Source organism: Schistocerca cancellata, chromosome 12 (genome assembly GCF_023864275.1).
Source record: "Schistocerca cancellata isolate TAMUIC-IGC-003103 chromosome 12, iqSchCanc2.1, whole genome shotgun sequence".
Taxonomy (NCBI): domain Eukaryota; kingdom Metazoa; phylum Arthropoda; class Insecta; order Orthoptera; family Acrididae; genus Schistocerca; species Schistocerca cancellata.
This window is the reverse complement of record NC_064637.1, coordinates 101,922,441-101,938,645: the sequence shown is the minus strand read 5'-3', so window position 1 is coordinate 101,938,645 and position 16,205 is coordinate 101,922,441. Positions and strand designations below refer to the sequence as shown.

At 46.0% G+C, this 16,205-nt stretch overlaps 1 pseudogene; it reads left to right on the top strand.

Moving 5' to 3' along the window:
• Positions 1 to 5,032: 5,032 nt before the first annotated feature.
• LOC126110037 (5S ribosomal RNA) lies at positions 5,033 to 5,150 on the top strand (annotated as a pseudogene).
• Positions 5,151 to 16,205: the final 11,055 nt, after the last annotated feature.

The window sequence follows — 16,205 nt, the reverse complement described above, 5'->3', positions numbered from 1 at the left end:
TGCTGATTATTTTTTTACGTCACCATTGTCCAGCAAAAGTGTAATCTTTAAGGATGGTTTGTGAAGCGCATCTGCAAAACTTTTGAATGTAGCAGAATAAAACCTAGGCCTCTTTGCATCCGAGCTTGGAATCATAACCACCTAAATTTTCAACGATTGAGCCATGATTCTTCGACGAGACCAGCGTGGGAAACACAAAAAGATGAGTGCCAAGTTTTTTGATTATTACATGAAATGACATTATTAACTATGCGCTAATGACACCTGCCACAAATATGACTGTTGTTGCCCGAAAATGCAGTATTTAGCAGCGTGAGCAACGCCACAATCGTTATTAAATGCTGACCTTTGTTGTGGTAGGGTTATTAGAAGCTACGGTCACACTAGAACAGCCCATTCCCCTTTGTCCTCTATCCTCCTGCGGAGGGCGGTTGGCGCCCACCCTCGGAAAACGGGGGCGCTCCTGAACTGGCCAATCAGAGGGCCGCAATCTCACAGGGAGGCGACCTCACTACGTTAAAATCGAGCAGAAATAGCAGTTACAAGGTTGGTAAGGCAGGTTGGAGAACTGAGAACAGGAGAAACTTTGGCCATTACTGAAAGTTCAAACGACACCAAGTGCTACCCTGGCGATCGGAAAAAGGATGGGAAACGGGAAGCCATCATGGCTGCACTCGCACATAAATAAAGAAAATTCCTAGCGCCAAGCTCCTCTCACAGATCGGCGTGAGAAACTGTGAACATTGTCAAATAAATTAGGCAACCCATAGAAGTTATTAACACGGCCTGAATTATTAAATTACCGAATACCAGAATGCTGGAATTAGAAATATGAAACACGAGCACTGAATGGTGAAGGACGAGATTAGCTGAGATTTCCACCTGAAACGACTTTCCTGGGCTGAAAACCGTAAGTTTACAATCTTTTGTTACACCTCAAGCGATAATAACTGAGATTATTCAATGGGAATGACAGGTAAAGTCAAGTGAACTTTGATTCTTAATTCCGTGCACACAAGGAAGTAACTCGTCGATCACAGAGTTGCCAAACATACGTTGCCTTGTTGCCAAATCTCAGTTACAGTACCAGGTGGAAGAAGACGACCCGATGTGATCCTACAGCGGGCTGGGGAGTGACCATAGCTGGTGTCTCCAAGTCGCAGCTGCTACTGCCTGGAATACGTAATGCGACTGATTCGCATTTCTGTAACTAGGTTTAGGGACTGGAGCGTAGTTACTAAAAATACTCAGAATTGACTGAAAACTAAGCATCATAAATCAGTAACTGTCATGTTTTTCTATTTCTTTCGCAAGTGTACTCAAAAATAAGAAACTCATTCACAGGCGTTTTCGTGCCTCGCCGATAGTCGAGCACAACAAACAAATAAAAATAAAAAAAATAATGTGTGTGTGTGTGTGTGTGTTTGTGTGTGTGTGTGAGATAGAAAGAGAGAGAGAGAGAGGGAGAGAGAGAGAGAGGGAGAGAGAGAGAGAGAGAGAGAGAAATAAAAAAGAATGAGAGAAAGAGAGAGAGAGTGTGTGTGTAAAAAATTGTTGTAAAGAAATTGAATCATGATATGTAAAGAACTCTTTCATTCAAAATGACATGTTCCACATCATTACGAAATGTCGTATTCATGATCTATGGAACAAGAATTAATCTAATCTAATCTAATCACATCATATTGATGACTAGCCTTGAAGAGTCATGAATTACCGAAATTTTTGCCAATACCAGTAACCAAATCTAAACTTGAAAATAATAGACGACAATTTTTGTAATAAACCGAGATCCCTGTCAAGACCCTTTCGTCCCACGAAAGATATCTGATATCCCTCCATTCTGAAGTAACAAAGTGTGCATGCATTTACAGATGAAGTGCAAGATGTGAAGTTCTGTGACGGAGATACGAACCAAACACGTAATAGGAATGTTAAGTAAGAAAGAAAAGTGCACGTCTTTCAACGGTTTCTTGAGAGTCAGTAATTAAGGGAGCCACAGAAATAAAACTCGCTGACATCACCCTTACTGCGGCTCAGCGTGACACGGGATCCGCAGGTCACTGGACTGAAGGAAGTCAATGTATGCCCATATATGGCAATGGTACGAGCACCAGAGACGTCACAGCCAGGAGCCGGAGTATGTAATGGCGTACCAGGAGCATATCAGGAGCCATTACACTTCAAATGACCAAGGAGTGCTCTGTCGAAAGCTCGTGCCATTTTATCCACTTCATGTGGCTGGAAGCTCGAGAGCTTTTCACTCATTTTTAAAAGTATTTCAACACTCCAGAATGTAACTTAGCCTGCAGCAAAGTGTACAATGATATGAAACTTCCTGGTAGATTAAAACTGTGTTCCGGACCGGAACTCAAACTCGGGACCTTCGTCTTTCGCGGGCAAGCGCTCTACCGAATACGCTACCCACTAGGACAGCTGATATTTTTAAAAATATCGGGGGTCCGATACATCGATATTTAAAAAAGTATCATTATTCGCTCGCGATATACCCAGAAAAGGGGCGAAGTCCGAGAGATGGCACCACCGGCGCGTAACGAGGTCATGTTTAGTTAGTAGCATCTTTGGAAAGCACGCACACCAAGTTTCAGCCAAATTTGTCTATTTCTTTGTGTTTGGTATTCGTGTGAATCGAGGAAGTCGAGTGATTGTCAAAAAATGGACGAAGAAAAATTTCGTGTGGTCATTAAACATTACTTTGTGAAAGGCAAAATGACTCAGGAGACTAAAGAGAAGCTTGATAAACATTACGGTGACTCTGCACCTTCGAGTAGAACAGTTTATAAGTGGTTTCAAAATTTTCGGAGTGGCCATTGGGCACAAGTTATGCTGAACGTTCTGGACGCCCTATGGAGGTTACGACTCCAGAAATCATTGATAAAATCCATGATATGGTGATGGATGACAGAAGAGTTAAGGTGCGTGAGATTGCTAGTGCAGTGGGCATCTCGAATGAACGGGTACATAATATTTTGTATAGACATTTGGACGTGAGAGAGCTATCCTCAAGATGGGTTCCGCGATTGCTCACGCTTCACCAAAAACGGAATCGTGTGAAGTGCTGCAAGGTTGGTTTGCAGCTGTTCAGGAAGAATCCGCAGGACGTTAAACGTCGTTTTGTCACACATGAAACATGGATACACTACTACACTCCTGTGACCACACAACAAACTAAACAATGGATTACCAAGGGAGAAACCGCACCAAAAAAGGCGAAGACTATTCCTTCAGCCGGAAAGGTTATGGCGACTATCTTTTGGGATTCACAAGGGATAGTCATTATTGACACTCTAGAAAAGGGTAAAACTATTACAAGTACATATTATTAATCGCTATTGGACCGTTTGAATACCCAGCTGTAAGAAAAATGCCGGCGATTGGATTGCAATAAAGTCCTTTTTCATCACGACAATGCACCAGCACACACCTCAGCAGTTAATGGAAATAGGATTCCAACTCGTTTCACATCCCCCCCCCCCCTATTTTCCAGACTTGGCTCCCACGGACTGATATTTATTCCAAAATTTGAAGAAATGGCTGGCGGGACAAAGATTTTAATCAAACGAGGAGGTGATAGCAGTAACTAACAGCTATTTTGCAGACTTGGATAGTCCCTATTATTCGGAAGTCATCAACAAATTAGAATAGCCTTGCATGAAGCGTATAAGTCTAAAAGGAGACTGTCGAAAAATAAAAAAGGTTTACCCGAAACACCTAAGTAGTTTTTATTTTTGCACGGACTCTTCAAACGCCCCTCCTATATAGATATTCCTACAGAAAAAATAACGACTTACCGGCCCATAAAAATCCTCACATTGTAAATAAACTGCCGGTGTTAGAGCTGTATATTGAAGTATCGATTTATTATTAGATATTCTGTACATCAACAAGCTAGGAGCCTGTCTATCCCTCTTAGACCAAGAACTGAAAGGAAAACGATTCACTTTCACGCTTTGCGATAACCACTTTGTTAACAATGGTAACTGCATGTAAGTAGCACGATAGGTGTCGTTGGATTTGGTCACATACTGCATATGTCCAGAACACTTCAAGTCGTCTCCCTTATTTTTTTATTTCTGCCAACACCAGCGACTTAGCAGCTGCAGTGTCAAAATTGCGCACAGTAAAGACCAATCTTGTCATTTAGATTTTTGTTCAACAGTTTCAGTGTCTGTTTTTGAAAAATGCAGATGTGAGGAAATAGCACTCCATCTGCGTTAAAAACTGTTTGTTTAACGCAACTGGTGTGCTGTTTCCTCATATCGGAAACGCTGCTATTCCATTCACACTGCCACCTCCAAGTACAATCGGACTTCCTCTTTTGTTCCACGGTATAAGCCGAGCGGTCTAGGGCGCTGCAGTCACTGAAAATGGTTCAATGCTCTGAGCACTATGGGACTTCTAAGGTCATCAGTCCCCTAGAACTTAGAACTAATTAAACCTAACTAACCTAAGGACATCACACACATCCATGCCCGAGGCAGGAGTCGAACCTGCGACCGTATCTGTAGCGCGGTTCCAGACTGTAGCGCCTAGAACCGCTCGGCCACACAGGCCGGCGCAGTCTTTGACTGTGCGGCTGGTCCCGGCAGAGGTTCGAGTCCTCCCTCGGGCATGGGTGTGTGTGTGTGTTTGTCCTTAGGATAATTTAGGTTAAGTAGTGTGTAAGCTTAGGGACTGATGACATTAGCAGTTAAGTCCCATAATATTTCACACACATCTGAATAGTTGCTACACTCAATCAGGGACAAAGACTGGACGTGCGGAGAACTCCGAAAGTAGTAGGACTCATTCACACAGTGAAACTAAAGTTATGTTCTACTCCAATTTCAAAAGAACAACTTTAAATATTTACCAAAAAGTGAGAAAAAATATTATATAAAATGAAAATATCGGTTCTCGATAATACCATACTGATATCGATATTTATATATATCAGGGTAAGAAGTGACTCTGATGTATATCGATGTTTCTGGAAGAAATAACGATATATCGATAGCTTATCAGTAGCCCTGCCAACGGCCTTGCCGCAGTGGTAACACCGGTTCCCGTCAGATCACCGAAGTTAAGCGCTTTCGGGCTGGGCTAGCACCTGGATGGGTGACCATCCGGTCTGCCGAACGTTGTTGGCAAGCGGAGTGCACTCAGCCCTTGTGAGGCAAACTGAGGAGCTACTTGACTGAGAAGTAGCGGCTCCGGTCTCGTAAACTGACATACGACCGGGAGTGCGGTTTGCTGACCACATGCCCCTCCATATCCGCATCTGTGGCCTGAGGATGACGCGGCGGCCGGTCGCTACCGTTGGGCCTTCATGGCCTGTTCGGGAGGCTTATAAACAGCCCTACTGACCACTCACAACTCGCGACTTGTCCTCACAGCGATACTTCCGCCAGTACCTCGTCTCCTAACCTTCCAAACTTCCCGGTAGCTCTCTTGCCTACCCCATCTGAAGAAGGCAGACATGTCGGTCGTTAGCCCGGAATACCTGTGGAATTGCTACAAGATTCGTGGCCATACCGCGCTCCACTGTCCACCGCTATATGTTGCACGACACTCCTGTCTCCTTACCCACAATGCGATCAAAACACTGCATCAAGTGTGGCAGATATGGATAGCAATAAGAGATGCTGGGGATTTAAAAACAGAGACTTGTGGAAAAGCGGATACATTGTGCATCGACCATGAGGGGATTCTGTGACTGGACATAAGCACTGTAACAAATATATACGAAAATGACGCACGCACAATTGTGATTCGGGAGGGGGGTGGGGAGAGGTCTTGGTTCTCGATTCGAATTTGTACACAGGTGATTCATGTAATTACGACAGCACGGAGGGAATAACACACGCTGAACGCTAGATGATAGCTGGAGCTACACGCATGGAATATCCCATTTCGGAAATCGTTAGGAAATACCATTATTTCGGGATTCACAGTGTGCTGAGAATACGACATTTCCGGCATTACCTGTCACCATGGGCAACGCAGTTGCCGACCTTCACTTAACGACCGAGAGCAGCGCCCTTGTCAGTGCCAATAGACAAGCAACACTGTGTGCAGTAACTGCAGAAATCAATGAGGGACGTACGCCGAACGTATCCGTTACGACAGTGCGGTGGAATTTCGCGTTAATATGCTATGGCAGCAGACGACCGATGCGAATGCATTTGCTAACAGCTCGACATCACCTGTAGCGCTTCTCTTTGGTTCGTGACCATGTCGGGTGGACCCTAGTCCACTGTAAAACCGTGCCCTTGTCAGATGGGTCCCGATTTCAGCTAGTAAACGCTGATGGTCGGATTCGAGTGTGATGCAAGCCTAATGGACGTAAGTTATCAACAAAGCACTGTGCATGCTGGTGATGGCACTATAATGGTGTGGACTGTGTTCACATGGAATGGACAGTCCTCAGGTGCAACTGAACCGACAGTGACTCGAAATGGTTATGTTGAGATACCTGCAAAACATTTACAACCATTCATGGACTTCATGTTCCCATGTCGATGCGCCATGTCACTGGGCCATAGTTGTTCGCGATTGAAGAACATTTCGGATAGTTCGAGTCAATGACTTGGCCACCCAGATCGTCCACCATAATGTCCATCGAACAGTTCTGAGACATAATCGAGAGGCCAGTTCGTGCACAAAGGATCTGCACCAGTAACACTTTCGCAATTACGGACGGCTATAGGGGCAGGACGGCTCAGTGTTTCTGCGGGTTCTTCCAATGACTTGTTGAGTCTCTGCCACGTCGACCTCCTGCACTACGCCGGGCAAAAGTAAGTCCAACACGATATTAGGGGGTGTCCCATGACTTTTGTCACTGCAGTGTCTAAGCAGAACAGAGACTATATGGCTCGCAAGTGGGGTTCAAATGGTGCAGATGGCTCTGAGCACTAGGGACTTAACATCTGAGGTCATCGGTCCCCTAGACTTGGAAATACTTAAACCTGACTAACCTAACGCACATCGATGCCAGAGTCAGGATTCGAACCTGCGACCGTAGCAGCAGCGCGGTATCGGACTGAAGGGCCTGGAACCGCTCGGCCACAACGGCCGACCGCAAGTGGGGAAATGCACTGGCAGAAGGGACTTTGACAAAGGGTAGATAGTAATAGTCCGGTGTCTGAGAAAGTGGGAAATCACGAAGCTCACCGGCTATTCGCATGCTTCTGCTACGGAGAGTGGTTCAAGGACGGTGGAACGACGTGTGGTCCACGGTTCATCACAGATCGCGGAGTTATGTGGAGGACCATAGGCATCGATCTGTAAGGGATATGAGGGTAGAATACAATGGCGGTATAGACGCAGATGTATATATCTGAGACAGACATGTCTGACAGAATGGGCATCGAAAGTAAAGGGAAGGGGTGGGTGGAAAATAGTGTACTCTAGGCACGCAGGGCATTGTGGTAGTGGAATCACGAAAGTTGAAAATCTGTGCAGGACTGATGCAGGGAGCAACCAGAAATGTCCTCGGAAAAGCCCTTGGACGTTGGCGCGACAGGCAGAGACACTGAGGAGCCAAAGAAACTGGTACACTTGCCTAATACCGTGTAGGGCCTCCGTGAGCACGCAGAAGTGCCGCTACAAGACGTGGCATGGACTAATGTCTGAAGTAGAGCCGGATGGAGCTGAGACCATGAAACCTGCAGGGCTGTTCATACATACGAACGAATACGAGCGGTTGGAGATCTCTTCCGAACAGCACGTTGCAAGGCATACCAGTTATGATCAATAATGTTCATGTATGGGAAGTTTGGTCACCAGCAGAAGTGCATAAACTCAGCAGTGTGTTCCTTGAGCCACTCTGTAGCAATTTTGGACATGTCGGGTGTCGCATTTTCCTGCTGGAATTGCCCAGTCCTTCGGAATGTACAATGGACATGAATGGATGCGGGTGATCAGACAGGATGCTTACGTACGTATATCACATTCGTATCTAAACGTATCAGGGGTCCCATATCACCGCAACTGCACACACCCCACACCATTACAGAGCCTCCACCAGCTTGAACAGCCCCTGCATGCAGGGTCCATGGATTCGTGAGGTTATATTTATACCCGTACACGTCCATCCGCTCGATACAATTTGAAACGAGACTCGTCCGACCAGGCATCATGTTTCCAGTCACCAATAGTACAATGTTGGTGCCGACAGGCACAGGAGAGGCGTAAAAGCCGGCGGGTGTAGCCGAGCGGCTCTAGGTGCTTCAGTCTGGAACCGCGCGACCGTTGCGGTTGCAGTTCCGAATGCTGCCTCGGGCATGGACGTGTGTGATGTCCTTAGGTTAGTTAGGTTTAATTAGTTCTAAGTTCTAGGGGACTAATGACCTCAGAAGTTTAGTCCCCTCCGTCACACACCGTAAAATGGCTTGCCTACTTGTAAACGTATTTGATCTCATTCAGTCTTTCGACGCCTGTATAGCTACTGTGGTGCCCTTTGTCCCAACTCTCGCGTTTTTTCCTTTATTTCCGGAAACCAGCTGCGACGTAAGTGTCAGGGGGCAGGGAGGGAGGGGGGGGGGATGCCGGCATATGGTGCGACGTCGAACAGCGTGCGCTCCCCCGCGACTGTCAGGAAGATGGAGCACGCATTGTGCGTGGCCGACGCCGGCTCCGGCGGCGAATCGCGGATTTGCGATCCCCGCGTCGTTTCGCGGCTGGAGCCGCATCCGCCACCTGGCCGAATTAGCGCGTTTCCCCGGCTGTCTGCGTGACGTATCTGGGATCAGGGCGTCCGTCTGTCGGTGGTCCTCACACCGCCACACGTGATCGCCCTTACCAGGCACTGCCGCCTTCGAGGTAGCTCCTGGTTAATGGTGGACGTTGCCTGTCTACCATTGCCTTGTCTCCTAGCTACGGGGTTAAACAATTTCCCCTGTGTCTGGTTATTCTACTATACGAAGAGAGCTCGTTAAAGGTTTTAGTTACACCTCGATAAAGTAGAGCATGGCTGAAGAGAAATCAAGACACGTTCTTGGGCTTTGCCGACCTGGAGAAAACTTCCGAAAATACACTACTGGCCATTAAAATTGCTACACCAAGAACAAATGCAGATGATATACGCATATCCATTGGACAAATATATTATAGTAGAACTGACATGTGATTACATTTTCACGCAATTTGGTTGCATAGATCCTGAGAAATGAGTACCCAGAACAATCACCTCTGGCCGTAATAACGGCCTTGATACGCCTGGGCATTGAGTCAAACAGAGCTTGGATGGCGTGTACAGGTACAGCTGCCGATGCAACTTCAATACGATACCACAGTTCATCAAGAGTAGTGACTGGCGTATTGTGACGAGCCAGTTGCTCGGCCACCATTGACCAGCCGTTTTCAATTGGTGAGAGATCTGGAGAATGTTTTGGCCAGGGCAGCAGTCGAACATTTTCTGTATCCAGAAAGGCCCGTACAGGACATGCAACATGCGGTCGTGCATTATTCTGCTGAAATGTAGGGTTTCTCAGGGATCGAATGAAGGGTAGAGCCACGGGTCGTAACACATCTGAAATGTAACGTCCACTGTTCAAAGTGCCGTCAATGCGAACAAGAGGTGAGGGAGACGTGTAACCCCATACCAGCACGCCGGGTGATACCCCAGTATGGCGATGACGAATACACGCTTCCAATGTGCGTTCACCGCGATGTCGCCAAACACGGATCATGATGCTGTAAACAGAACCTGCATTCATCCGAAAAAATGACGTTTTGCCATTCGTGCACCCAGGTTCGTCGTCGAGTACACCATCGCAGGCGCTCCTGTCTGTGATGCAGCGTCAAGGGCAACCACAGCCACGGTCTCCCACCTGATAGTCCATGCTGCTGCAAACGTCGTCGAACTGTTGTTGTCTTGCAAACGTCCCCATCTGTTGACTCAGGGATCGAGACGTGGCTGCACTGTCCGTGACAGCCATGAGGATAAGAAGCCTGTCATCTCGACTGCTAGTGATACGAGGCCGTTGGGATCCAGCACTGCCTTCCGTATTACCGTCCTGAACCCACCGATTCCATATTCTGCTAACAGTCATTGGATCTCGACCAACGCGAGCAGCAATGTCGCGATACAATAAACCGCAATCGCGATAGGCTACAATCCGACCTTTATCAAAGTCGGAAACGTGATGGTACGCATTTCTGCTCCTTACACGAGGCATCACAAATACGTTTCACCAAGCAGCGCCGGTCAACTGCTGTTTGTGTATGACAAATCGGTTGTAAACTTTCCTAATGTCAACTCGTTGTAGGTGTCGCCACCGGCGCCAACCTTGTGTGAATGCTCTGAAAAGCTAATCATTTGCATATCACAGCATCTTCTTCCTGTCGGTTAAATTTTGCGTGTGTAGCACGTCATCTTCGTGGTGTAGCAATTTTAATGGCCAGTAGTGTATAAAACGCTGCAAGTGTAAGTAGGCTGTTTATGTTTTTGTATGTTGGCAGCGGTACGTAGCGATTTGCGTTAATAACTCTGACAGCACTGTGTGCACGCTGTAAGAGACTATGTGGCTGGTCGGACTCGCAATGCAGGTGAACAGCCAGCAGTGATGGAAGTTGGGAGTGAGGAGTCAGCAGTGATGAAGGTTAGAGGTTTATAATGAGCAGTGTTGGAGGTTTGGAGTATTAGCGCGACCGGACGGTCTGAATGTGTATCCGTCACGAAGATATATTACTGACGATTATACAATTTTTTTGAACTGCTTATCACTTAAGATAAAATCTGCTAAATATATTGTTTGCTCTGCAATAAAATCTTTCCTTTGCTAACCACATGCCTATTAGTAGTTAGAGCCTCCAGTAGTTAGAATCTCTTATTTAGTATTGGCGCTTCTATCGGTGTAGTCCGTGTCATGAAGGTTTTCCGAGAGGCAAGTGACTTATGATATGTATGGCTTATTGCTAGGATTTCTTCTAATTCAGGGCCATACTTATGTATTAATTATTTGATGTTAGGTTATCATTTTTTGAGCAGTCGAATTGCATTGCGCTAGAATATTTTGTGTCAGTATTGAAATGATAAGAATACGTAAAGAGGAAGTAGGCTCAGTACGTTCAGTTTCACTCAGCAGTTTCAGAATCCAATAACGTACAAGTTTCACCTTCTTAGAGATTTCTATTTAAGTAAAAAATTTATTTAAATAAAGAAGTTTCACAAGATACTGACCAAACACTGATTTACATTAAATGACTTCGCAATTGCGACTAAGGACAACCATCAGCTGTAGTGGGAATCACGAAAATGAAAATTTCTGCCTGACCGGGACTCGAACCGGAATTCCCGCTTATCGCGAGTGGTCACCTTACCATTTTTTTCTTTTTAAGTCTCATTTTGTTTGTTTTCGGTCGTTATATTTGCTCGGGGCGGAAGTCCCATGACGCTTGTTCAAATCGTTCAAATGGCTCTTAGCACTATGGGACTAAACTTCTGAGGTCATCAGTCCCCTAGAACTTAGAACTACTTAAACCTAACTAACCTAAGGACATCACATACATCCATGCCCGAGGCAGGATTCGAACCTGCGACCGTAGCGGCTACAACCGCTCGGCCACTCACACCGGCTTGATGTTCGTCAGAAGCAACGTTCTCTCATAGAATTCCCGTGCTATGAAAACGAGACAGTGGGGAACATCCACAAGAGGTTGAAAAAAGTGTATGGAGATGCTGCTGTCGATCGCAGTACAGTTAGTCGGTGGGCAAGCAGATTACGTGATGAAAGCGAGCACGGCAATATTGAGGATTTTCCTCGCAGCGGCAGGCCTCGTACTGCACACACTCCAGACAACGTGCAGAGAGTTAACGAATTGGTGACTGCTGACAGGCGCATCACAGTGAACAAATTGCCACGCTACGATGGGATAGGGGAAGGAAGTGCTTGCAGAATACTGAAAGTGTTGGCGTTAAAAAAGGTTTGTGCCAGGTTGGTTCTCAGGATGTTGACAGTGGCTCACAAAGAAACAAGAAAAACGGTATGCACCGAACTTCTGGAACAGTACCAGAATGGTGGAGATGAATTTCTTGGAAGGATTGTGAGAGGTAATGAAACATGGCTCCATCATTTTTCACCAGAGACGAAAAGTCAATCAATGGAGTGGCATCATGAAAATTCACCCAAGAAAAAGAAATTCAAAATCACACCTTCTGCTGGAAAAGTTATGGCTACGGTGTTTTTCGATTCCGAAGGACTCTTGTTTGTGGACATCATGCCATGTGGAACCACCATAAAATCTGATGCACATGTGACGACACTGAAGAAACTTAACTTCAAGCTCGACTGAGTCGTGTTCGACCACATCGGCAACAGCAGGATGTTTTGCTGTTGCACGACAATGCGCGGCCACATGTCAGTCAAAAAACCATAGAAGCGATCACAAAACTGGGATGGACAACACTGAAACACCCGCCTTACAGTCCTGACCTGGATCCATGTGACTATCATCTCTTTGGGAAACTGAAAGACTCTCTTCATGGAACAAGGTTTGAAGATGATGACAAACAGTGGCTCCAACAGGTTAGTCCAGAATTTTACCGTGCGGGTATACAGGTGCTGGTTCCAAGATGGCGTAAGGCAATTGAGAGGGATGGAAATTATGTGGAGAAATGAAAATATTGTTCCTAAAGGATGTATCTACAAACTGTAAAACTTTCAGACATGTAGAATAAAAGACGGATTTTAAAAAAATCATATGGATCATATCTTGAAAACAATAGACTGGCTGGGTGAGATTAAGATATGTGAACACAAAATAAGCAGTCTCGCATATGCGGAAGACGTAAGTGGTGATGGCAGATCCGACTGAAAGTTTGCAAAGTAAAATTTCAGAACTAGATCAGAAATGTAAGGACTATGGTATGAAGATTAGCATCTCCGAAACGAAAGTAATGTCAATGGGAAAGAGATATAAACGGATTGAGTGCCAAATAGGAGGAATAAAGTTAGAACAGGTCGACGGTTTCAAGTACTTAGGATGCATATTTTCACAGCATGGCAACATAGTGAAAGAAGTGGAAGCGAGGTGTAGCAAAATTAATGCAGTGAGCGCTCAGCTACGATCTACTCTCTTCTGCAAGAAGGAAGTCAGTACCAAGACTAAGTTATCTGTGCACCGTTCAATCTTTCGACCAACTTTGTTGTATGGGAGCGAAAGCTGGGTGGATTCAGGTTACCTCTCAATAAGGTTGAGGTTACGGATATGAAAGTAACTAGGATGATTGTAGGTACTGGTAGATGGGAACAATGGCAGGGGGGTGTCCACAATCAGGAAATCAAAGAAAAACTGGGAATGAACTCTATAGATGTAGCAGTCAGGGCGAACAGGCGTAGATGGTGGGGTCATGTTACACGCATGGGAGAAGCAAGGTTACCCAAGAGACTCATGGGTTCAGCAGTAGAGGGTAGGAGGAGTCGGGGCAGACCAAGGAGAAGGTACCTGGATTCGGTTAAGAATGATTTCGAAGTAATAGGCTTAGCGTCAGAAGAGGCACCAATGTTAGCACTGAATAGGGGATCATGGAGGAATTTTATAAGGGGGGCTATGCTCCAGACTGAACGCTGAAAGACATAATGTCTTAAATGATGATGATGATTAAAAAAAATCGTGTGCATTTCTTTTGGAGTGACCCTCGTAAATCCAGTATATACGAAAGATGGGGTGGGGGGAGGGGTAGAGGGGATGGGAGGAGAGTGGGGAAGAGAAGCAAGAAAGTCGTCTGTGATCGATTATCGCCGAATCGTACAACGTTCTCAGGTTCCCTGAATCACAGTGACAGAGCCCGTCCCACGCAGTAAAGCACCCGACACGTTTTAACATTCCAGTTCACGCGCGCCCGCTCCTTCTAGTTGGCGGCGGTCGCTTTTGATACGAGGGGAGAGCGCTGGCTCGTTGTGTACGGGGAATCCCCGCGGGACTGGTCACCGGGTCGCAGACTGTATGCCCGGCCCGGGCGCGACAATCGCCAGAGGACACTGCCGTATTCCGGTCACGTGACCCGCACAAAGCTCGCGGACTCGGATTCGTCACGGGCTGTCAGCCGTACCAAGATGGAGCACCCTGTCCTCTCCTGTACCGTCCTGCGCACTTTTCCATCCTCCGCACTTTTCGCCTCGCCACGCTACTGTGTTTCTCTGCTGCGGACAAGAGGGTTTTCTCCCTGCCGGTTCACCACGTGTCACCTTTGCGGCTGCTGTTTGGTCTGACGAAGACCGAAGAGCGGCTGCAGAATTTCCTTTTGCTCGAAAATCGCGACTGTGTGTGAGAGCTGGCCCCTCTTAAACGCAGGCCGCTCTGTGACCTCACTTCCTCTTTTCACGCCCATTTGCTACTGTTGTTCAAAATGGCTCTGAGCACTATGGGATTTAACATCTGTCTCCTAGAACTTAGAACTACTTAAACCTAACTAACCTAAGAACATCACACACATCCATGCCCGAGGCGGGATTCGAACCTGCGACCGTAGCGGTCACGCGGTTCCAGACTGAAGCGCCTAGAACCGCACGGCCCACCCGGCTGGCGCTACTGTTGTAATTAGAGACATAGTATCCACAGGAAACTGTGACGAATTCCACTCTACAGGGTGTAAATTTTAAGCTGACAAACCAGAATAACTCGAAAATTAAGCTTCACACGAAAAAAATGTGTAGAAGCCAAAGTTGATTATTTTCGAGGGGCACATCTGCTGGTGTTAAAATTTGTCCGTCACCCCAGCCCCGCGGGGGTGGGGTTGGAGACAACTCTAAAATTTCAAATGGGAACCCCCATTTTTATTGCTGAATCAGATTCTGCATTAAAAACTACGTACATTTCGCCTCAAACATTTGTTTTGATTCTTGGTAGTTGGTGCTGTAATTCAAGAAAATCCACGTTCTCATTTTTGCTTGGAAAATGGTTACGAATAAATAAACAAATACTTATTTACTTCGTAAATTTTGATTCGCTAAAGCTAAAACTCACTCTCTCTCTCTCACCATAGGGTGGGGTTTGAGAGAGAGGAATCAGAATTTTACAAAGTTTGACCCAAATATTAATTTTTTCCCGCTCATTGGGATAAGTTTTGTTTGTTTCGTGGTCATGAGGGCACACAACTTTTAATTATCAAACATCTGAATAGCTAACGCCGGCCGAAGTGGCCTAGCGGTTCTAGGCGCTACAGTCTGGAACCGCGCAACCGCTACGGTCGCAGGTTCGAATCCTGCCTCGGGCATGGATGTTTGTGATGTCCTTAGGTTAGTTAGGTTTAAGTAGTTCTAAGTTCTAGGGGACTGATGACCTCAGATGTTAAGTCCCATAGTCCCGGCCTTTTTGCAGTTAATTAGATTCATTTTCATTATTTCAAATTCTACATTTCACTAAATTTAAAGTTTTTATTTCACGACACTGTTGACATGAGCAACACAGGGCCAACAAACAGTCGGTATTGCTCAGCAACAGAGAATGATATCTTAAGGACACTTTACCTGAGCAGAAAGTATTGGAATGCAAATTATTTCAGTATTCACGCATATAGACAAATTTTTTATAGGAAGCTCACATCTGTTTCGACTCTTTTAAGCAATCCTTAGATCCGTCAATTACAGAAAACGCAAGATAAGGTGACTCACGTGTGCGCAACGAAAACATTTGACAATGGCCGACAAGCACTGGGCTCAAAGCTCGTGGGTATTTAACTACCTGATACGGCCGGAAGCCTGAAAAATATTTTATCAGTATACAGGAAGAGACATTTAAAATTGTTTCTGGAAATATAGGGAAAACTAGAAATCGGATTAAAAAAAAAGGTTTCAACAAAAGTTATTGGCCTCGTGGGCGGATATCCAATAACAGTAAACTTTATACCCCGCCCTAATCCCCAAGATGCAGCTGGGTGGTCAGCAGGATCCCTCTGTTTTATTGCGTGTTCGGATTCTCCGAGGAAAAAAATACAAACTTCTGTTTCCAGAATGAGATTTTCACTCTGCAGCGGAGTGTGCGCTGACATGAAACTTCCTGGCAGATTAAAACTGTGTGCCCGACCGAGACTCGAACTCGGGACCTTTGAATTTCGCGGTCTTGTGCTCTACCATCTGAGCTACCGAAGCACGACTGACGCCCGGTCTCACAGCTTTACTTCTGCCAGTATCCCGTCTCCTACCTTCCAAACTTTACAGAAGCTCTCCTGCGAACCTAGCAGAACTAGCACTCCTGAAAGA